The sequence below is a fragment of the Theobroma cacao genome, chromosome 7 (assembly GCF_053813885.1).
Source record: "Theobroma cacao isolate CCN51 chromosome 7, ASM5381388v1, whole genome shotgun sequence".
In the NCBI taxonomy this organism is placed as follows: Eukaryota; Viridiplantae; Streptophyta; class Magnoliopsida; order Malvales; family Malvaceae; genus Theobroma; species Theobroma cacao.
Window position 1 is genome coordinate 32,943,193 of NC_142645.1, and position 25,298 is coordinate 32,968,490.

The 25,298-nt window shown below is 34.6% G+C and overlaps 1 long non-coding RNA gene across 1 annotated transcript in view; it reads left to right on the forward strand.

The window, feature by feature from the left end:
• The first annotated feature begins 1,061 nt into the window (after window positions 1–1,061).
• The window catches only part of LOC148761813 (uncharacterized), a 45,579-nt gene continuing 21,342 nt past the window's right edge, over window positions 1,062–25,298 (forward strand). The window contains exon 1 of the long non-coding RNA XR_016027385.1: window positions 1,062–1,164. This is a non-coding gene — a long non-coding RNA (uncharacterized LOC148761813). The remainder of the gene's footprint in view (window positions 1,165–25,298) is intronic.

Here is a 25,298-nt window from a genome sequence, read left to right on the forward strand (position 1 = left end):
TCAATTAAAATGTTTAAAAGTGATAAAAGACGAAATGAGTAGTTTAGGATAAAAATATTTCACAAGTGAGAAAATAATAATAATTTTATCAGAGGAGAATTTGTGAGATAAAAGGCGATTCAGAAGTCAAGTGAGGCATAATAAGGTATTTCAAGTACCAAGGAGACAAGATAAAATTTTTAAAATATTAATATTTAGCCGGATGTCGAAATCAGTCAAGAAGAAAGATAATATGGTTGATTCAAGTGGGGGAGAAGATGACAACCCCGACTCTATAAAAATATTTATCATGACATACACGTGATGGATAGCATGTTTGCATACTAGGAGAGTCCCAAAAAAAAAATTAATTACAAAAATCGATATTGTACCTAGACGTACAACAAAGTTGATTTAAGCCTCGAACTAGATCAAATATAGAATTCACGATGAAATTAAGAATTTTAAAGTCCCAGAATGGTTTAATATGGTGATTCGGAGTTCAAGGATCAATTTGGAGTCCAATCGAAATTTTCGCTATCTAGGGGCAAAATGGTCATTTGCCACCTGAGGACAAAATGGTAATTTTTAGAAAAGATTTTTGGCCCCATTTGACTTATTGGAGTAAGATTTGAGGTTTAGAAGTGAAAAATTTTAATTTCGGTATAATTTGGAGTAAAAGGGTAAAATGGTAATTTTACCACTCGAAATAAAAAATTTAATTTTTGAAAGGATTTTGATCAAATTTAATTATTTGGAGTGTGAAATGAGTATGAGGAGTGCAAATTATGCATTATGGCAAATTTTCAATTTTTGGGGCAAAAATGTAATTTTTGAAAAGTTCGGGGGCAAAAGTGTAATTTTGAAGAATTTGCTCCACCAAAACTTTGGAAAAATCTGGAAATTTCACTTAAGACTTGGATAAGTCAAAGGGAATGCATGGTGGAAAAAGGAGGACAAATGGATGGCTAGAAAAAAAAAATGAATTAATAAAATATTTAAAATATGAATAAAATAATATTATTTCATTAAACAATAAAAAAGGCATAAAAAAATCAGCCCACCCATTCTTCTTCTTCAACATTCGGCCAAGCAAGAAACAAGAGAGAGAAAGGAGAAAATAAAACCCTAGCTAAGAAATTTAAAGGGAAAATAGGTGGAAATTCAAAAATCAAGTGAAAAAAGGTAACATTTCTTAAATTTGTCTTGTGCTTTACCTTTCCCATGCATTTTCCATCATTTTTCATGGTTGAATCATGTGATTTGAGGATGATTTGAATTCTGGTCATATGGGTTTAGAGAGAGAAAGTTGTTAGATAAATTTGATTTTGAGCTATGTTAGTGTTTAGTGTTAGTTTAGCATGTTTATGAGTAAAACAACAAGAAAAGTATTTATCTTCTCCATGAATTTCCCTAGGCCGAATCTAGCCAATGGTATGTGAGGATGAGGTTGACTTTATTTTAAGAGAATTGGGTGGAAAAATGATGAATTATGAGGTTGGAAATTAAATGGGAATTTTCGGTGCAATAAATTGAAATTTTTACCCACTAGGGGTAAAAGCGTAATTTATAGTCCGGACTGATAAATTGGACCAAATTCACAGTCATTGAGGTATTGTGGATATAATTGGATAATTGAAATTGAAATGGATGGAATTGGAGTCGAATTAGGGATTTTAGGAATTTACACCGTGTATAGGCGAGTTAGGTCGGACACCGCAATTAAGTGATTGTCTAGACATTTCAAATCCTATCTAGTGCATACGCATGGATAAGAGCCTGAAATAATTTATGATAAATTGACACAATTTACTGAATTTTGTGTCATGGATTATGGATAGGTGGTGAGTCAATTGTTCCGAGTAAGAGACTGCACCCGAGGGCGGAAGATAGGAGTATTTCTACTCCTAATACTGTGAGTAAACTTATTATCGTCTTAATTATCTAGAGTAGTTTTATACAACTGTGTGATTTTATGAAATATGGGTTTAAATGGTAAATTGCTATGTTTTAAGAGAAATTGTAATTTTATAAAATGATTTTATAAATTTTCTAGAAAATCGAATATTAGTTTTGAAAATAGAGTAATTGGAGACTGCTAGTTTGTGTTGCAAATTTATGGTTTTGAATTGAATGGCTTATGACAATAAATGAGCATGAATGGCTAATTGATTTCGGGGTTAGAATTATTTATACTGTGTATTCAGCCTTGAGAGGCTAGGTTGCGATAAATTGTCATGTCATGCTAGAATGAATTTTATTGATTGGTGGATTATATATTAATTATTTACTGCAGAGGGGGTTCCGTGGACCAGCCTATTAGAGGGGCACGGTAAACTCCATTATATTATTACCTCGAACAGAGAGGCGCGTAGGGTATCTCCTGGGGTATAGCTTAGGGTTCACTTCACGCCAAACCACCACGTGAAGGGGAACTCAGCCAACGCCAAGGAACGGCTGTATTTTCTCAAACTAAAAATATATTTTAAGTATATACGAAATTTTAACAGCCTTGGCGGACTCGGTTGGATGCCCTGCGCAAGGTATCACTGAGTATGAGTTTTGGCACGAGCAAAAGTTTTAAGAAATTCATAAGCCAAGTTGATTACTCGATTTATATGAATTGATTTTATTTGGTTGAAATGAACTGAAAGGTAATGAAATTACAGTATGATGACTTATTTTAATTGTCTCCATTTACTCGGCTTTAGATGCTTTAGATGGTATCTGTTTACTCACTAGGATTATAAATCTCACCCCTTATTCCTATACATTTTTCAGGCTCAGGATAGTTTGTAGATAGTCGAGTGAGACGAGAACTAAGCTCGGAACTGCATTATAGAAAGTAAGAGTTCACAGTCTTACATCCTCTTGGTCAATTGGAGCCCACGTGTCATTGCAGATCAAAACTTATATTTTGGTTATCTGTATTTCTATTCATACAATTTTTACTTTACTTTCATGTGCGAAAAATTATTTACGAATATTTCTATAAAAATTTATTTTATGAGAAACTAGAATATTTTATTTATTATTTTTGAATAGTACTAGTTGTCAACAATTTACTTTCAAATGAACGTTTTAGATACTTAATTGTTTTTAAATCATTAAATATATATGTTTTGCTTACCTACTACATTTTTAGCAAGTTTTGAGATTTTTGACGAAAAATTACAAAAATACCCCTGTGAGACAAAAAATAATATTTTATTATTTTTATTTAAAAATGACCTATGATTTTTTTGAAATGCGAGATTTAATAACTGTTGCTCACCGGGGAGATGCGAAAGTTGATGCTAAGCCTTGCGAGGTTTCAATCGACATTCGAGGTGAAGAATGTTTGTCGAGGCCTCGCGGCGGTTGTCACGGGCCCGATGGGGAGTTCCGGGTCGTGACATATAGAAACTGAAAAGAATTAAATTGGAGTTCAAAGGGACGCGTTAGGAATTTAATCGGGTGATAAGACAAATTAGGCCAATATTGAGTTTAGATAGTTACCAGTGCATTTTTGCATTCCATATCATGCATTGGTAGTCTAAATTAGTTTAATTTTGATTTAGTACCAACTTGGTGAAATTCTTGATTTTGTACTGTGTCAAGGTGGTGAATCCTCCGATAAAGTCAAGGAAATTGCATCCGAGGACCAATAGAAAGAGTGCTTCGAAAGTCTGCATTCTAGACATTGTGAGTAAACTTACTGTCATTTTAATCGTCTAGGATGGTTTTTAGATGCTTTCATGAATTCTATGGAAAAAGGAATTTAAAAAGGTAAATTTTCATGTTTTATGAATAAATGAGTTTTAATGAAATTAATTTATAAATTGTTTTGGAATTAATAATGATTTTGAAAAATAGAGTACACGGAGATTGTTAATTGTGACAATTTGTGAAATACCCCATACTTTGATATGGTGATAAATAAAGTTGATCGAATGCAACTTTAGGTCAATTAAAATGTTTAAAAGTGATAAAAGACGAAAGGAGTAGTTTAGGATAAAATATTTCGCAAGTGAGAAAATAACAATAAAATAATAATAATTTTATCGGAGGAGAATTTGTGAGATAAAAGGCGATTTGGAACTCAAGTGAGGCATAATAAGGTATTTTGGGTACCAAGGAGACAAGATAAAATTTTTAGAATAAAATAATATTTTATAAATAAAATAATATTAAAATATTAATATTTAGCTGGATGTCGAAGTCAATCAAGAAGAAGGATCATAGGTTGATCCAAGTGGGGGAGAAGATGACAAGCCCGACTCTATAAAAATATTTGTCATGACATACATGTGATGGATAGCATGTTTGCATGCTAGGAGAGTCTCGAAAAATTTACAAAAGTTGATATTGTACCTAGAGGTACAATAAAGTTGATTTAAGCCTCGAACTAGATCAAATGGAGAATTTATGATGAAATTAAGAATTTTAAAGTCTCAGAATGGTTTAATATGGTGATTCGGAGTTTGAGGATCAATTTGGAGTCAAATCGAAATTTTCGCTATTTAGGGGCAAAATGATCATTTGCCACTTGGGGACAAAATGGGAATTTTAGAAAAGATTTTTTTTGGCCCCATTTGACTTATTGGAGTATAATTTGACTTATTGGAGTAAGATTTCAGGTTTAGAAGAGAAAAATTTTAATTTCGATATAATTTGGAGTAAAAGGGTAAAATAGTAATTTTGCCACCCTAGGGGCAAAATTACTATTTTCCACCACTTTTTTCAGCACATGGTCTTCCTTTATCCTCATTTTGACCATTGACTAATTGTGTGGTGGAGATAAAAAGGATTAAAATTTTACAATTTTAAAAACAGGCCAATGACATGATGCCACGTGTCATGCTTTTATTAATTTATTATTTTCCTTTTTAAAAGGCACAAAATCAGCCCATCTTCCACCCCATGGCCGGCCAAACCAGCAAGAAGAGAGAGAAAATAAAAACAAAACCCTAGAGAGAGAAAATAAAAGAAAAAGTGTGAATTTTCAAGGAAATTAAGTGAAAAATGTGAGATTTTTTCTATCAGGCTTGAGTTTTCTTATTCCCAAGCATTTCTCTTTATTTTCCATGATTAAATTACATCTTTTCATGATGAATTCAATTCTGAAAAAATGGGTTAGGAGAGAGAAAGTTGTTAGATTAATTTGATTTTGAGTTATGTTAGTGTTTTAAGTTAGTTTAGCATATTTAGAAACAAAACAACAAGAAAAGAATTTATTTTCTCCCACAACCATTAATGGCCAAATTTACCGTGTGTTGAGTGAGGATAAATTTGATTTTCATTCTAGGAGAATTGGTTAACAAATGATGAATTATGAGCCTAGAAAAATAATGGGAATTTTCGGAGCAAAAATACGATTTTTTACCCACTAGGGGTATTTTCGTAATTTGCTATCGAGACTAATAAATTGAATCTCATTCACAGTCATTGAGGTAATTTAGTTATAATTGGAGTGTAGAAAGTGAGAAGAATTGATTTGGAGTTAAATTGGAGATAATAGGCCGAATTAGGTCAGTACCGCATTTAAGCAGTAGTCGGATAAGTTGTATATCATATCATGCATATATACCGAGCCTGAATTGATTTTATAATGGTCAAGCATTGATGTGGTGAATTATGTATTGTACATTGTGGATAGGTGGTGAGCAAAGTACACTAGTAAAAGTACAAAAATTGTGCTTGGAGATTAGGATTAGGAGTACATCGACTCCTAGAACTGTGAATGAACTTATTATCGTCTTAATCATCTAGAGTAGATTTATACAACTGTGTGATTTTATGGAAAATGGGTTTAAATGGTAAATTGCTATGTTTTAAGAGAAATTGTGATTTTATAAAATTTTCTGGAAAATCGAATATTGGTTTTGAAAATAGAGTAATTGGAGACTGTCTGCTTGTGATGCAAATTTATGGTTTTGAATTGAATGGCTTATGACAATAAATGAGCATGAATGGCTAAACTGATTTTGGTGTTATAATTATTTATACTGTGTATTCAGCTTTGAGAGGTTAGGTTGCGATAAATTGCCATGTCATGCTAGAATGAATTTTATTGATTGGTGGATTATATATTAATTATTCACTGCAGAGGGGGTTCCGTGGACCAGCTTATTATAGAGGCATGGTAAACTCCATTATATTATTACCTCGAACGGAGAGGCGCATAGGGTATCTCCTAGGGTAAAGCTTAGGGTTCACTTCACGCCAAACCACAACGTGAAGGGGAATTCAGCCAACGCTAAGGAACTGCTGTATTTTTCTCAAACTAAAAATATATTTTAAGTGTATACAAAATTTTAACAGCCTTGGCGGACTCGGTTGGATTCCCTGCGCAAGTTATCACCGAGTATGAGTTTTGGCACGAGCCAAAGTTTTAAGAAATTGATAAGCCAAGTTGATTACTCGATTTATATGGATTGATTTTATTTGGTTGAAATGAACTGAAAGGTAATGAAATTACAGTATGATGACTTATTTTAATTGTCTCCATTTACTCGACTTTAGATAGTTTAGATGGTATCTGTTTACTCACTAGGATTTTATAATCTCACCACCCTCATTCCTCACATTTCAGGCTCAGGGAATTCCATAGTTAGCTGACTTTGACAGGACTTTCATTTGGACTCGAATCGGTAAAAGCTATAGGTTTCCAACTTCCGATGCATTTTGGATAGATGTGGGCCCACGTGTCACTGTAAAAGAAATTTTATGCTTTGGTTATTTGCTTTATAGTATATATGAATATAATTATCTTTTACGCTATAAGAATTATGTACTGATAGTTTTATGAAAATTATTTTACAAGAAAATAGTTTATTTTATTGAATATTTTTATTATATTAAAATGGTCAAATTTTCACTTCAAATAAATGTTTTAGATACTTAATTTGTTTTTAAATCATTAAATATATATTTTCTGCTTACCTACTGCATTTTTAGCAAGTTTTGAGATTTTCGAAAAAATAAAATGACGAAAATGCCCTTGTGAGCCAAAAAATAAAAAACAATATGTTATGTTATGTTATGATTTGGAAATGATTTGTAATCCTTCGTATTTTGATTATTTGATAACTATTGCTCACCGGGGAAGTGCGAAAGCTGATACGAGAGCCTTGCGAGGTTTCGATCGACATTCGAGGCGAAGAATTTTTATCGAGGCTTCGCGGCTGTGGTCACGAGCTCGATGGGGAGTTCCGGGTCGTGACAATTTAGATTTGTATCAGAGCATGGTTTAAAGATTAGATATTTTGAGTTTAAAGCTTTGGATTTTAAAGTTTTTGATTTTAAGGTTGTTTTAAGAAATCCACATTGACACTGCGTGGCCCCAAGTCCAGTTAAGTTAAGATAAGTTAAGTTAAGTTAAGTTATGTTAGATTGAATAGAATATATGCATCTACATATAGAAATTTACCTACTTTTGAGATGCATAAATAATTAAACAATTACTATTTGATTGCATATAGGTTTTGAGGTGCACTAGTGACATACACACCATGTCTAGAAGAGGTGGTAGTCTCGATACCTCTCATAGTGATAGCGAGGGATCTCTAGATTCTACGGCTAGAAGCAAATGACACCTTGATACAGGTGATTCGGAAGGTGGTCCGTCTCGAATTCCTGATAATAGAATTCCTAAGAACTTAGCAGAATAGATTCATAATAAGGAACGCTTTGAGAGTAGCCAGAATTTTGAAAGTGAGAGTAGCTCCAATACATCGAAAATTGAACAAGATTTCCTTTCGGAACAACCTGGAGAGCACCTAGAGAATGGATGAGGGAAGAAATTGCAAGGGGATATATTCATTCTAGGAAGAGCGTGACAGTAGTCTGACACTTTCCACCAGGCTGTGGGAGAAATGTAAGGGGACAACCAAAAAAGTATAAGGAGAAAGTAACAGTGGCATGTAAACCCCTTAGAAAAGTGTCAGGTGTACGACATTTTCCTCCCGGTTGTGGAAGAAATGCTGCACCGGTGAGTGATGAAGAATATAGGGGAATACAACAAGCCTGGATTGAGGAGCAAAGGAAGAAAGAAATCTTAGGAGGAGGAAAACCTGGAAGAGGATCTTCAGAAGGACTCGGAGTAGAATATTCTGATAAGATCAGATTAAGATGATGATCCCAAGGACATGTAATATTTTTGTAGGATTTTACACTACTTTAACTCTAAGTAGATGTTGTGTAAAAGAGATAATAATTATCTGTACAAAGAAGTAAAAATAGTTTGACTTTTAAAGTATAGGACTAGAATGTATTATAAAATGGCTGTTTAAGTAACTGAAAGTATATGGGAATCTTTAGTATGATAGGGATAAATTGGTAATATAATTATTGAGGAAGGTTATAGAAGGAAGCAATAAGGTTATAAATGACATTCGGAATGGATTATGTGATTAAGTTAATGATTGTAATTTAAGCATGAAGGGGATTATTTAGTGATGTTATGACACTATGAGGTAATAGTTGGGCACAAATATAACCCAATGAAGTTAAATTGTGGAATATGGTGAAAATAAAATTTTGATTCAGTAAGGATTGTGAGAATAAAGTAAGGAGGAAGCTGAGCTGTTTTCGTAGTTAACTATACCGAAAGTCAATAAGATTATTGGAGTATAAGACAAAGAAGATAAATGGGATAGGGATGACAATAAATTTGAGGAAAGTTGTAGATAGTAAGCAACTTATGTGTGGAGTGGTATATGTATCATGAATTTATTACACTGTATGGAAAAGATGTTTTGAGGTGAAATTTTATGAATGTTGATAAACGTCAAAAGATGACATGAGATGAAAGTATTAATCTGGCTTAGTGTGTATTACAAGAAAATAGAAGGTACCTATACTTATAGAACTCATGATATATATCTAGAAAGGAAACCACTGGTTGAGAATGATTGATGTGGTGACTTTGAATGCGGACAAATAGCTTTGATGAGAAAATTTCCAATAGCTACAGTACTTTAGCATTGACTGTTCAACGCTGTAATGCTCCGAATACTTCACGCTTATGATGCATGAGTAAGATGAGAGTGACACGATAATGTGTTTACAAATTGAATTTTGGTTGTTGGTCATTGTGTTTTGTTATCTAGGAGTCTTAAATATTCTGGAGAATGTTTACCCAAATGAATTGAAAAACTTCTTTATTGCCTTGAATATAGGCATATAATTAAAAGAAAAAAAAATTTGAAAGATTCTTGAGATGACTATATTGAGATGAGATACCAAGTAATGAAAGTGTGAAGGAAGAATTACAAGACTGGTATAGAAAATCAGTTTATATAGAATATCATTACGAGAATTTGTAATATCTGTATTGATACAGTAAAATGACAAGGGTTAGTAACAACATGAGGCTAATTGTGTGACACCCTAGAAACCTATGAAGACGAGTTAGGGATTGAATGGATGAGTACGTATTTATATATCTAAATGAGTAAGTGTTTTAGGAATACATAAACATCTTTGAGAAGAGATTCTGATCATACACAGCAAGTATGAAACGTAAAATTTTTAAAACTTGCTGAGAAGCCTAACGGCTAAATCACAAGTTAAGGGATCACATGCTGTGAGACATAAGTTTAAGATAGATATTCCCAAGGAAATACTCAAGAGAAGTTTTGCTCTGGATCTCGTTAAAGCAAGCACTAAGTTATGTGATTATAAAAAGGAAGCTGTAAGTTGAGAGTGATATTAGTATTAGTATTGAAAAATACTTGAGGAGAATCTAGTTTTAAGTTTTACAATTTCAAGTACAATTTATAAATTAATTAAGGAAGAATGATGTTATGTTCATATGAAGGAGTGGAACAAAGGATGATAGAAGTTGACCTTGAAAATGAAGTCAGATAATGAAACTTTCCTAATATATTATGGAAATTGGAATTCGAAAATGCTTAAGGCATACATGATTCAAATGGGTTCGAGTCTTAAGTGACAAATCAATATCGTGATGCAAGAAAGATACAAGGTAATATAGAGGCATGAAAGATGATTAAGGACCAAAGGATGACTTTTAGGAATTGTGGTATTGCATGAGATGCAATGATCAAGTTAAGATAAATCTTTGAGGCATCAATAGGATTATAAAGCGTACACGCATAATAGATTATAATTCAATGGAGATGACATTGTGATGAATGATATATAGTATAAGGAAACTCAAACATATGGTTGGAAAAGATATGAATGTTATGAAGTTGTACGCAAGCATAATAAGAAGGTTGACATGCACTATAAGAATCGTTATATTGAAACTAGGATTTGAATGCGGATGAATAAAGGAAAAGGTAGTCCAAGGTATGTGAACACATGGATCTCGATACATAACAAGAGATGTTAACATTTGAAAATACATGTACACATGTATTTATGAAATTGATAATTTGACTAACTAAGGTGAAGAATTGTTCTCAGTAATTGGGAGATTTTTAAATAATGCTAGATGAGGTCAGTGAGTTAAAGTGTTAACGGACATGCAATGAACGATTAAAGTTATGAGTGACTTTGAAGGTAAACCTTGGATTGTTTAAGTTCTTAATGGAACTCCATTAAAGGAAGGGTATGGACCAGTATAACATGGATGAATCAAGGTTGAGAAATTTGGTACTGAGCGAATTAATAAAATGATGATTAGGTATACATAAGTAAGTATGATATGTGATCAAAATCAGTATAATTGAGGTGAAGTTATGGTTCAAATTTAATAATGGTGATAAAGGCATGCTTAGTGTCTCGATATAAGAGATCATGGCTGTGAAAAGTATTACTGATTCAGTTCCAAATGATGATAATTGCCATAAATGAAGCATTTAATTGAACTGAAGGTGAACGAGGTAAATAAATTGAATGTCCCTATAGAAGGAACAAGGAGTAGGATCATAGAAGGAAATTGATAACGCAACATCAACGGGAATTCGAGGATGAATTCTATTTAAGTGGGGGAGATTGAAATACCCCATACTTTGATATGGTGATAAATAAATATGATCGAATGCAAATTGAGGTCAATTAAAATGTTTAGAAGTGATAAAAGACGAAAGAAGTAGTTTAGGATAAAATATTTCGCAAGTGAGAAAATAACAATAAAATAATAATAATTTTATCGGAGGAGGATTTGTGAGATAAAAGGTGATTTGGAAGTCAAGTGAGGCATAATAAGGTATTTTGGGTACCAAGGAGACAAGATAAAATTTTTAGAATAAATTAATATTTTATAAATAAAATAATATTAAAATATTAATATTTAGCTGGATGTCGAAGTCAATCAAGAAGAAGGATCATATGGTTGATCCAAGGGGGGGAGAAGATGACAAGCCCGACTCTATAAAAATATTTATCATGACATACATGTAATGGGTAGCATGTTTGCATGCTAGGAGAGTCTCGAAAAATTTACAAAAGTCGATATTGTACCTAGAGGTACAATAAAGTTGATTTAAGCCTCGAACTAGATCAAATGGAGAATTTACGATGAAATTAAGAATTTTAAAGTCTCAGAATGGTTTAGTATGGTGATTCGGAGTTTGAGGATCAATTTAGAGTCAAATAGAAATTTTCGCTATTTAGGGGCAAAATAATCATTTGCCACTTGGGGACAAAATGGGAATTTTAGAAAAGATTTTTTTGGCCCCATTTGACTTATTGCAGTAAGATTTGAGGTTTAGAAGTGAAAAATTTTAATTTCGGTATAATTTGGAGTAAAAGGGTAAAATAGTAATTTTGCCACCCCAAGAGCAAAATTGTAATTTTCCACCACCAGGACATTTTTCCAGCACATGGTCTTCCTTTATCCTCATTTTGACCATTGACTAATTGTGTGGTGGAGATAAAAAGGATTAAAATTTTACAATTTTAAAGACGGGCCAATGACATGATGCCACGTGTCATGCTTTTATTAATTTATTATTTTCCTTTTTAAAAGGCACAAAATCAGCCCATCTTCCACCCCATGGCCGACCAAACCAGCAAGAAGAGAGAGAAAACAAAAACAAAACCCTAGAGAGAGAAAATCAAAGAAAAAGTGTGAATTTTCAACAAAATTAAGTGAAAAAGGTGAGATTTTTTCTATTAAGCTTGAGTTTTCTTATTCCCAAGCATTTCTCTTTATTTTCCATGATTAAATTACATGTTTTCATGATGAATTCAATTTTGAAAAAATGGGTTAGGAGAGAGAAAGTTGTTAGATTAATTTGATTTTAAGTTGTGTTAGTGTTTTAAGTTAGTTTAGCATATTTAGAAACAAAACAACAAGAAAAAAATTTATTTTCTCCCACAACCATTAATGGCCGAATTTACCATGTGTTGAGTGAGGATAAATTTGATTTTCATTCTAGGAGAATTGGTTAAGAAATGATGAATTATGAGCCTAGAAAAATAATGGGAATTTTCGGAGCAAAAATATGATTTTTTACCCATTAGGGGTATTTTCGTAATTTGCTATCGAGACTGATAAATTGAATCTCATTCACAGTCATTGAGGTAATTTAGTTATAATTGGAGTGTAGAAAGTGAGAAGAATTGATTTGGAGTTAAATTGGAGATAATAGGCCGAATTAGGTCAGCACCGCATTTAAGCTGTAGTCGGATAAGTTGTATATCATATCATGCATATATACCGAGCTTGAATTGATTTTATAATGGTCAAGCATTGATGTGGTTAATTATGTATTGTACATTATGGATAGGTGGTGAGCAAAGTACACTGGTAAAAGTACAGAAATTGTGCTTGGAGACTGGGATTATGAGTATATCGACTCCTAGAACTATGAGTGAACTTATTATCGTCTTAATTATCTAGAGTAGATTTATACAACTGTGTGATTTTATGGAAAATGGTTTTAAATGGTAAATTGCTATGTTTTAAGAGAAATTGTGATTTTATAAAATTTTCTGGAAAATCGAATATTGGTTTTGAAAATAGAGTAATTGAAGACTGTCTGCTTGTGATGCAAATTTATGGTTTTGAATTGAATGGCTTATGACAATAAATGAGCATGAATGGCTAAACTGATTTTGGTGTTATAATTATTTATACTGTGTATTCAGCTTTGAGAGGCTAGGTTGCGATAAATTGTCATGTCATGCTAGAATGAATTTTATTGATTGGTGGATTATATATTAATTATTTACTGCAGAGGGGGTTCCATGGACCAGCCTATTAGAGGGGCACGGTAAACTCCATTATATTATTACCTCGAACGGAGAGGCGCGCAGGGTATCTCCTGGGGTCAAGCTTAGGGTTCACTTCACGCCAAACCACCACGTGAAGGGGAACTTAGCCAACGCCAAGGAACGGCTGTATTTTTCTCAAACTAAAAATATATTTTAAGTGTATACAAAATTTTAACAGCCTTGGCGGACTCGGTTGGATGCCCTGCGCAAGGTATCACCGAGTATGAGTTTTGGCATGAGCCAAAGTTTTAAGAAATTGATAAGTCAAGTTGATTACTCGATTTATATGGATTGATTTTATTTGGTTGAAATGAACTGAAAGGTAATGAAATTAGAGTATGAGGACTTATTTTAATTGTCTCCATTTACTCGACTTTAAATAGTTTAGATGGTATCTGTTTACTCACTGGGATTTTATAATCTCACCACCCTCATTCCTCACATTTTAGGCTCAGGGAATTCCACAGTTAGCTGACTTTGACAAGGACTTTCATTTGGACTCAAATCGGTAAAAGCTGTAGGTTTCCAGCTTCCGATGCATTTTGGATAGATGTGGGCCCACGTGTCACTGTAAAAGAAATTTTATGCTTTGGTTATTTGCTTTATAGTATATATGAATATAATTATCTTTTACGCTATAAGAATTATGTACCGATAGTTTTATGAAAATTATTTTACAAGAAAATAGTTTATTTTATTGAATATTTTTATTATATTCAAATGGTCAAATTTTCACTTCAAATAAATGTTTTAGATACTTAATTTGTTTTTAAATCATTAAATATATATTTTCTGCTTACCTACTACATTTTTAGCAAGTTTTGAGATTTTTGAAAAAAAAAATGACAAAAATGCCGTTGTGAGCCAAAAAAAAAAACAATATGTTATGTTATGATTTGGAAATGATTTGTAATCCTTCGTATTTTGATTATTTGATAACTATTGCTCACCAGGGAAGTGCGAAAGTTGATACGAGAGCCTTGCGAGGTTTTGATCGACATTCGGGGCGAAGAATATTTGTCGAGGCGTCGCGGCGGTTGTCACGGGCTTGATGGGGAGTTCCGGGTCGTGACAATTTGATTGTTTAAATTGACTGGCTTATGATAAATCGAGCATGATTGGCTAGTTGGAAATTGTATTGAAATGCGAATTGTTTAGTTGCCTTGAAAAACTGCGAATTACAAAATTGCCATATCATGTTATTAAGTTTTATTATATGGTGGATTATATATTAATTAATCACTGCAGTAGGGGGTTTCTGTGGACCAGCCTTTTAGAGGGGCACGGTAAACCCCATTATATTCTTACCTTGAACGGAGAGGCACGTAGGGTATCTCCTGGGGTAAAGCTTAGGGTTCACTTCACGTCAAACCACCACGTGAAGGGGAACTCAGCCAACGCCAAGGAACGGCTATGTTTTCAAAACAAAAATATGATTTATGTGAAATGTGAATTTTAATAGCCTTGGCGGTCGCGGTAGGATGCCTCTGCCAAGGTGTCCCCGAGAATAGATTTATGGCACAAGCCTAGATTTTTGTGAGATTCATAAGCCTTTTTACGTATTTTGAACGAGATGTGTTCTAATTGTATAACCCAGTTTATGATGATTTACTTTATTGTCTCCATGTACTCAACTCTAGATGTTTATGATGATGTCTGTTTACTCATTGGGATTTTATAATCTCACCACCCTCCTTTCCACCCATTTCAGGTTCAGTATAGACTGTAGATAGCTGATCTCATCGAAGACTACAGTGGGATCTGCATTTTCCAAACCGTAGGTTCACAGTCCTCTTTACTTTTGTTTATTCGGGGGCACTCTTGTTATTGTAAATTAAATTAAATATTTTGGCTTACTGTATTTAAGTATGTATAAATTTATTTAGCTTTTATGCTATAAAAATTATTCACTTATAACTCTATAAATATTGTTTTATAATAAAATAGAATATTTTACTTAATATTTCTTTTATTTTCTTATTATATTCAAATAACCATAATTTCGTTTTAAATGAAGATTTTAGACTTTTAAACTCATTTTGAATATGAATTATGTGTTTCGTACTTGTATATTACGTTTTAGCCAGTTTCAAAATTTTTGAGAAAAATGACCAAAATACCCTTGTGAGACGAAAAATAATATTTTATTTGTTTAAAGTTGGAAACAACTTAAAATCTTTTAGAACACGATATTTGACAATGGTTGCTCACAAGGAAACAGAGAAACTGATAGTAAAGCCTTGCGGGGTTTCGAGTTGACATATCGGGCAATAAGTGTCTACCGAGACACCGCGACGGTTGTCACAGGCTCGAGGGGAGTATCGAGTCGTGACAAAATTAATAAAGATGGGCAAGCTTCCACGAGGTTTATACACAGTTCGTAAATTTCCTTGCACGCGAGGGTAAAATTCATATAACAGTAAAACCAGAGGGAGTTGCAGGAAACTGTATAATTTTTATTTTCACCATGCAAGAAATAAGAGTCTAAAAACCCAAAGAGATTTTTGTCTCGAGTAGGAAATCAAGTAAAATCAATGGTCCCAATACCATGTAATTGTCACGACCCAATTTCCCGGGCCATGACCGGCGCATGAGCTCAATGAGCATAGCTCACTAAGCCCAAGCAAGCCTATCCATTTACCTTTGCTTAATAAATTTATCATATCATGCATACACACACACCTTTTCTCGGGTGTGAACATAGCCAAAACACAATGGCATTATCGATAATAATATACATGCACTATACCAGTCATGTATTTAGCAATTTACATTGCATACACATATTCATATTGTTAGATTGTTTTCACAATACAAAAGGACCCATGTCTTCCAGCGGAGACATTTACAATAAAAGGGATTACTATCGAATGCCAGACACATACCCAAGGATATGCACTACGGGGACTCCTCGATCTAGGGTCCAACAGTCACCTGATCTAAAAACATGAATTTTTATAAAACGTGAGTACAATACTCAGTGAGTGAACAAGGAGGGAACAAGCATACAATAAGGAATGTTTATCGAAATCATGATGTATTCGTTTTCTTAAAACCATGCAATTGTTTTAGCTCCTTTAAACCCCTCATGTAAACCCCACATGAGTAAATCACTTTACAAAAATCCATGCTCAACTATGTTACCAAAGAAATGGGAAATATGGCAAAAACCCACAAGTTAGCAAAATAGACAGAAAGTTTCTCGTTGTAGCAAACTTCATTCTCGCTGCAGTGAGAACCAGAACATCAAGGAAAAAGTCTCCTTTTTCCCTTAAAACAAGTCATCCTGCTAAAATAACAATAGCAACATGTAACACATGTAAACTTCCAAATTTCAACAAAACAAATGCTTACATATTTGCATTTACAACCATAAATCATTGTCCATCAATTTGCTATATCACACATATTTACATATGTATATATATATATATACCCATCATCATCATCTCACTAACCCATCATCATCGTCACCAACTCATCATCATCATCACCAGCTCATGCGCACTCCCTACTCGCACATGGCTGGGTCATCACCGGGTTATGCGCACTCCCTACTCGCACATAACCGAGTCATCACCGGGTTATGCGCACTCCCTACTGTCACATAACCGGGTAATCCTCGGCTTATGCGCACTCCCTACTCGCACATAGTCGAGTCAACATAATTACACAACATTATATTCAAGCATATATGTATATCAACATAATGCAGCCACATAGAAATCCATAATAACCACATTTCATAACATAAACCTTTTCTCAAAAGCTTGTTCCCAAGGCATTCATTTTCATGAAAAATTGCATAAAATCATTCAAACACTTTGTTCAAAACAGTCATATTCCCAAAACAATTTTGATAGGCAGTCCACTCACAAGTGTCGAAAATCCGGATTCCGGGTGAACTCTGACTAATAATCCTCAGGCGTAATTCCTTTGCCTTTTCCGGACGTCTCACCACCTTGACAAATAACAAAGTCAAGGAATTTACTATATTGTCCCTAAATTGATATAAATTAATTTAAACTACTAATGCTTGATATGTAAATGCAAAAATATGTCCGATTACCGCTTAATCACGGTATCGATTAAATTCGACCGATCACCCGATTAATCGACGATTGTGTCCAAATCACCTCCAAATTAATTCATTTCTCCTCTAATACCTTAATTTACCACATACATTTAAATAAAGCCAAATTCAGCATTAGAACCCTTACAATTCCTTATAAAAAAAAATTTGGTCATTTGGTGTACTAGCATCGAATTTTTTTCTACATAACCGTTTCACCTTACTTCATCATTTTCCATGCCATTTTCCTTGAAATAAAAACAATCCCCCATTGATATTCAGCCCTCATGGTTCGGCCAACAAGGAACCCTAGAGAAATTGAATATTTCTTTTGTGTTTTTGTTCATAACCATGCTTAACTATCCCTAAACACTAACATAGTCTAAAATCAAATTATTCCAACAACAATTCCTCTTCCATACCCATTTTTCAGAATTGAATTCATCATGATAACTCAATATTCAACCATGGAAAACAAGAACAAAAGCATGGGTAAGCTAGGTATCAAGGAGAATTAAAGAAATTTTAACTTACCTAGCTTGTTTCCTTGATTTCTTCACTTTTTCTTTGAATTTCCACCTAGGTTTTCTTGTTTTTCCTTTTGTTCTTCCTTTTTTCTTGTTGCTGGATGCCTAGGCCGAATATGGTGAGGGAATTGGGGATTTAATGGGCTGATTTCTATAGAAAATAATAAAATAATCAAGCATGCCATGTGTCACATGCTTATTGGCCCAATTTTTTAACTTTTTGACTTTTTCTTCTTAATTTTCCACCACAAATATTCTGGTATTTATCCAATCCTACCACAATTAAAATCCCTTGGTCTTGACAAGTGCTGGGGTAAAAAAATTACCGATTTGCCCCTGGGGCGAAAAAATTAATATTTTGCCCTTTTACTCCGAAATGTACCGGAATCTCATTATTTCTACTTTTCAACCTAAAATAACACTAATATTGATCAATATTAACCAAATGGGGCAAAAATTGTTTAAAAAAATTTTCGTTTAGTCCTTTAGTGGCAAAATTACCATTTTGCCCTTGTGCTCCATAAATACCGAGAATCACAATTTTTCACTGCTAAACATCATTTTATACTCCAATAATCATAATTATATTTCATATAATTATTCTTGGTCAAATGTGATCAAATCTTGGCTAAAAATCTCAATTTTATCATCAATGGTAAAATGACCGTTTTGTCCCTAATTGGTCAATTTTCTGATGGACTCCAAACTGGACCTTGAACTCCAAATCACTATTCTAAGCCATTCTGTTGGTTTTAAAATTTTCAAATTCCTCTTAGAATTTCTATTTGAACTAGTTCAAGGCTCGATTTAACTTAGTTGTACCACTCGATACAATACCGTCTTTTAATCGAGCTTGACAGGGTCTCACAGTAATAACCTCTGAGAGCCTCACTCCACAAGATCCCACATGCCATGGCAGTCTCAACGATGTTGACTGACATTGGAGAATCAAGCGATCGCAACTGCATAATCATCGGTGGCCTAGCCACACATACATATATCACAGGCCATGGTCCCCGCCATGCCTAACCACCCGTCGACGACCCAAAGGTCCTCTAGCTAGAGCTCACTCGTGCACGAGAGTCACACTTAACTGAAGTGACAACCAGCCTACTCTCGAATCTCTCGATTTGTAAAACTATTTTGCAATTATGTTATGTCCTTAAAAGCTCGTCTCAAAATTATTTTTCAAAGCATTCAACACAAGGTAAGATAAAATCTATCATTTTCTCAAAATATATTTATGCATGAATTTCAAAACAATAATTTGCATGGTGAATAAACAATATAACCATGAATGCACACTGCACAAATATAAGGCACAGATTTTGAGGCAAAAAGTGCGAAGGACTTGTTTCTCGATTTTCAAAACACTTTACATATAATTTATACATATATATTGTCAAGCCCGACCTTATAAAATACTTTTCATGTCATTCATATGATTGACAATATGCTTGCATACTTGGAAAGCCCCGAAAGAAAAATCGTTAAAAGACGACAATGTACCAAATGGTACAATTAAGTTAATTTAAGCCTCGAACTAGATCAAATAGAGAATTTAAAATGAAATTAAGAATATTAAAGTCCCAGAATGGTTTAATATGGTGATTTGGAGTTCGAGGATCAATTTGGAGTTAAACCGAAATTTTTACTATCCATGGGCAAAATGGTCATTTACCACCTAGGGACACAATGGGAATTTTTAGAAAAGAATATTTTTTGGCCCTATTTGACTTATTGGAGTATAATTTAAGGGGTTTGGCAGTGAAAAAGTTTAATTTCGATGATTTCTAGAGTGTAGGGGTAAAATCATAATTTTACCACTCGCAAACAAAATTTAAGATTTTGAGAGAATTTAGATCAAATTTGACAAATTGGAGAATGGTATGAGTATAAGGGATGAAAAATATGTCTATGGGCAATTTTTCAGTTTTGGGGGCAAAAATGTAATTTTTGACTTTTACGGGGCAAAAGTGTAAATTTCAAAAATTACTGTAAAGCCTGACCTTATAAAATACTATTCATGACATACATGTGATGATAGCATGATTGCATGCTAGGAGAGTCCCGAAAAATTTACAAAAGTCGGTATTGTACCTAGAGGTACAACAAAGTTTATTTAATCCTCGAACTAGATCAAATAGGAATTTTAATGTGAGATTAAGAGTTTCACAGTTCATGGATGACTTAAAATGGTAATTTGGAGTTTGAGGATCAATTTGGAGTCAAATCGGAATTTTCACTAACTAGGGGCAAAATGGTCATTTGCCACCTGAGGACAAAATGGGAATTTTAAAAAAGATTTTTTGACCCCATTTAACTTATTAGAGTATAATTTGACTTATTGAAGTATGATTTGAGGTTTAGAAGTGAAAAAATTTTAATTTCGGTATAATTTGGAGTATAGGGGTAAAATGGTAATTTTGCCACCTCAGGGGCAAAATTGTAATTTTCCACCACCAGGATATTTTTTCCAGCACATGGTCTTCCTTGTCTTCATCTTTGACCCTTGACTAAACATGTGGTGGAGATAAAATGTTTAAATTTTTAAAATTTTAAAAACGGGCCAATGACATGATGCCATGTGTCATGCCTTTATTAATTTATTATTTTCCTTTTTAAAAGGCACAAAATCAGCCCATCTTCCACCCCATGGCCGGCCAAACCAGCAAGAAGAGAGAGAAAATAAAAACAAAACCCTAGAGAGAGAAAATCAAAGAAAAAGTGTGAATTTTCAAGGAAATTAAGTGAAAAAGGTGAGTTTTTTCTATTAAGCTTGAGTTTTCTTATTCCCAAGCATTTCTCTTTATTTTCCATGATTAAATTACATGTTTTCATGATGAATTAAATTCTGGAAAAATGGGTTAGGAGAGAGAAAGTTCTTGGATTTATTTGATTTTAATTTATGTTAGTGTTTTTAGTTAGTTTAGCATATTTAAAAACAAAACAACAAGAAAAGAATTTATTTTCTCCCCCAACCGTTAATGGCTGAATTTACCATGTAGTGAGTGAGGATGAGTTTGATTTTATTCTAGGAGAATTGGTTAAGGAATGATGAATTAAGAGCCTAGAAAAATAATGGGAATTTTCGGAGCAAAAATACGAATTTTTACCCACTAGGGGTATTTTCGTAATTTACTGTTGGGACTGATAATTTGCACCACACTGAGGGACATTAAGTTAATTTGGGTGCAATTGAGGTATAGAAACTGAAAAGAATTAAATTGGAGTTTAAACGGACCCGTTAGGAATTTAATCGGGTGATAAGACGAATTAGGCCAATACCGGGTTTAGATAGTTACCAGTGCATTTTGCATTCCATATCATGCATTGGTAATCTAAATTAATTTAATTTTGATTTAGTACCAACTTGGTGAAACTCTCGATTTTGTATTGTGTCAAGGTGGTGAGTCCTCCGATAAAAGCAAGGAAATTGCATCCGAGGACCAGTAGACAGAGTGCTTCGAAAGTCTGCATTCTAGACATAGTGAGTAAACTTACTGTCATTTTAATTATCTAGGGTGATTTTTAGATGCTTTCATGAATTCTATGGAAAAAGGAATTTAAAAAGATAAATTTTCATGTTTTATGAATAAATGAGTTTCAATGAAATTAAATTATAAATTGTTTTGAAATTAATAGTGATTTTAAAAAATAGAGTACACGGAGACTGTTAATTGTGGCAATTTGATTGTTTAAATTAACTGGCTTATGATAAATCGAGCATGATTGGCTAGTTGGCAATTGTATTGAAATGCGAATTGTTTGGTTACCTTGAAAAACTACGAATTACAAAATTGCCATATCATGTTATTGAGTTTTATTATATGGTGGATTATATATTAATTAATCACTGCAGTAGGGGGTTTCTGTGGATCAGCCTTTTAGAGGGGCACGGTAAACCCCATTATATTCTTACCTCGAACGGAGAGGCGCGTAGGGTATCTCCTGGGGTAAAGTTTAGGGTTCACTTCACGCTAAACCACCACATGAGGGGGAACTCAGCCAACGCCAAGGAACGGCTATGTTTTCAAAACAAAAACATGATTTATGTGAAATGTGAATTTTAATAGCCTTGGCGGTCTCGGTTGGATGCCTCGGCCAAGGTGTCCCCGAGAATGGATTTATGGCACAAGCCTAGATTTTTATGAGATTCATAAGCCTCTTTACGTGTTTTGAACAAAATGTGTTCTAATGCTATAACCCAGTTTATGATGATTTACTTTATTGTCTCCATGTACTCAACTCTAGATGTTTATGATGATGTTTGTTTACTCATTGAGATTTTATAATCTCACCACCCTCCTTTCCACCCATTTCAGGTTCAGTATAGACTGTAGATAGCTGATCTCATCGAGGACTATAGTGGGATCTGCATTTTCCAAACCGTAGGTTCAAAGTCCTCTTTACTTTTGTTTATTCGGGGGCACTCTTGTTATTGTAAATTAAATTAAATATTTTGGCTTACTGTATTTAAGTATGTATAAATTTATTTAGCTTTTACGTTATAAAAATTATTCACGTATAACTCTATAAATATTGTTTTATAAGAAAATAGAATATTTTACTTAATATTTCTTTTATTTTCTTATTATATTCAAATAACCATAATTTCGTTTTAAATGAAGATTTTAGACTTTTAAACTCATTTTGAATATGAATTGTGTGTTTTGTACTTGTATATTACGTTTTAGCCAGTTTTAAAATTTTTGAGAAAAATGACCAAAATACCCTTGTGAGACGAAAAATTAATATTTTATTTGTTTAAAGTTGAAAACAGCTTAAAATATTTTAGAACACGATATTTGACAATGGTTGCTCATAAGGGAACAGAGAAACTGATAGTAAAGCCTTGCGGGGTTTCGGGTTGACATTCCTGGCAATAAGTGTCTACCGGGACACCGCGGCGGTTGTCACGGGCTCGAGGGGAGTACCGGGTCGTGACAATTCGATTGGTATCAGGGCTTTTGGTTTTCAAGATCAAAGTTTTTAGTTTTAAAGTTGTTTTAAATATTTACAATATCAGTGTGGCCCCGGATTAAGTTAAGTTAGGTTAGGTTGAATAGAATGCATGCATTTGCATATAGAGCCTAAGGTTACCTAAACTTGCTCGTATATTTTTTTATATAGATTATAATGCCTTTTCGACGCGGACGCCCACCTCTCACTAGATCGGTTGGGAGGGGAAGAGGTCGTTCCCAACGTCATCAGCCAGATACAGTAGAGGAGGAATCAGCTGCATCTACCATTCGGGCAGCACCTGCTGCTGAGCAGGCCGATAGTCCTCCACATCCTCCATCTCCTCAGCCACCTACGGGTATTCCCGCCATGCCTACTGAGGCAGCACAGGCATTAGCAGCTTTCTTTGCAGCAATAGCTGGTCAAGCTCAGACTGGTCAAGTTCCACCTGTAGTGCCTCCAACTACTCCTTTAGTTCCACCACCAATACAGGATGTATCCATTTCCAAGAAGCTGAAGGAGGCTAGGCAATTGGGTTGTGTATCTTTCACTGGTGAGTTGGATGCCACTGTGGCAAAGGACTGGATTAATCAGGTGTCCGAGACTCTTTCTGATATGGGATTAGATGATGACATGAAGCTGATGGTGGCTACGAGATTATTAGAGAAGAGGGCTCGTACTTGGTGGAATTCGGTGAAGTCCCGTTCCACTACTCCTCAAACATGGTTCGATTTTCTCATGGAATTCGATGGTCAATATTTCACTTATTTCCATCAAAAAGAAAAGAAGAGAAAATTTCTGAGTTTGAAACAGGGAAATCTAACTGTAGAGGAGTACGAGACTCGTTTTAACGAGTTGATGTTATATGTGCCGGATCTGGTGAAATCTGAGCAGGATCAGGCCAGCTATTTCGAGGAAGGGCTCCGTAATAAGATCAGAGAGCGAATGACAGTGATTGGTAGGGAGCCACATAAGGAGGTGGTACAGATGGCTTTACGGGCTGAGAAGCTCGCGACTGAGAATAGAAGGATTCGGACTGAGTTTGCAAAAAGGAGGAATCCTGGTATGTCTTCTAGTCAGCCAGTAAAAAGAGGCAAGGACTTAGCGACTTCAGGGAGCACTACTTCTGTTTCCGTGACATCTCCTCGACCTCCATTTCCACCATCACAGCAGAGACCTTCGAGGTTTAGCAGATCTGCTATGACTGGTTCTGGGAAGAGTCTCGGAGGTTTTGACAGATGCAGAAATTGTGGGAATTATCATAGTGGGCTATGTAGAGGGCCAACAAGATGTTTCCAATGTGGACAGACGGGTCACATTAGGAGTAATTGCCCACAGTTAGGACGAGCCACTGTAGCTGCATCATCTCCACCAGCTCGCACAGATATACAGAGGAGAGATTCTTCTGGGTTACCACCGAGACAGGGAGTAGCCATACGGTCTGGTGTGGAGAGTAATACCCCGTCACATCCGCCTTCGAGACCATAGACTCGTACCGCGACAAGAGTTTTTGCTGTGACAGAAGATGAGGCACGAGTCCGACCTGGAGTAGTGACAGGTACTATGTCTTTATTTGATAAAGATGCTTATGTTTTGATAGATTCTGGCTCAGATAGATCTTATGTGAGTACGACATTTGCATCAATTACTGATAGAAACCTGTCACCATTAGAGGAAGAAATTGTAGTGCATACCCCTCTAGGAGAACAGTTGATTAGAAATACTTGTTATAGAGACTGTGGGGTAAGGGTAGGTGAGGAAGAATTTAGGGGTGACTTAATTCCTCTAGAGATCTTGGATTTTGATTTAATATTAGGTATGGACTGGTTAACTGCACATCGGGCGAACGTGGATTGTTTCCGAAAAGAAGTTGTTCTTCGGAATTCGAAGGGAGCAGAGATTGTGTTTGTAGGGGAACGTCGAGTATTACCATCTTGTGTAATCTCGGCCATCAAAGCTTCAAAATTAGTGCAAAAAGGGTATCCGACTTATTTGGCATACGTGATCGATACTTCAAAGGGGGAACCTAAGTTAGAGGATGTCCCAATAGTAAGTGAGTTTCCTGATGATTTACCAGGAATACCTCCTAATCGAGAGCTTGAGTTCCCTATTGATTTACTTCCGGGTACCGCACCTATTTCTATTCCTCCATATAGAATGGCTCCAGCAGAGTTGAAGGAACTGAAAGCCCAGTTGCAAGATTTGGTGGATAAAGGTTTCATTTGCCCTAGCATTTCTCCTTGGAGAGCACCAATCCTATTTGTAAAGAAGAAAGATGGCACTCTTCGATTGTGTATTGATTACCGTCAGCTGAACCGAGTGAACATCAAGAATAAATACCCTTTACCTCGGATAGATGATCTTTTTGATCAATTACGAGGTGCTATGGTATTCTCTAAGATTGATTTGAGATCTGGGTACTATCAGTTGAGGATTAAGGAGCAGGATGTACCTAAGACTGCCTTCAGGACGCGTTATGGGCATTATGAGTTTCTGGTGATGCCGTTTGGTTTGACTAATGCCCCGGCAGTTTTTATGGATCTTATGAACAGGGTGTTCCATCCATACTTGGATAAGTTTGTGAT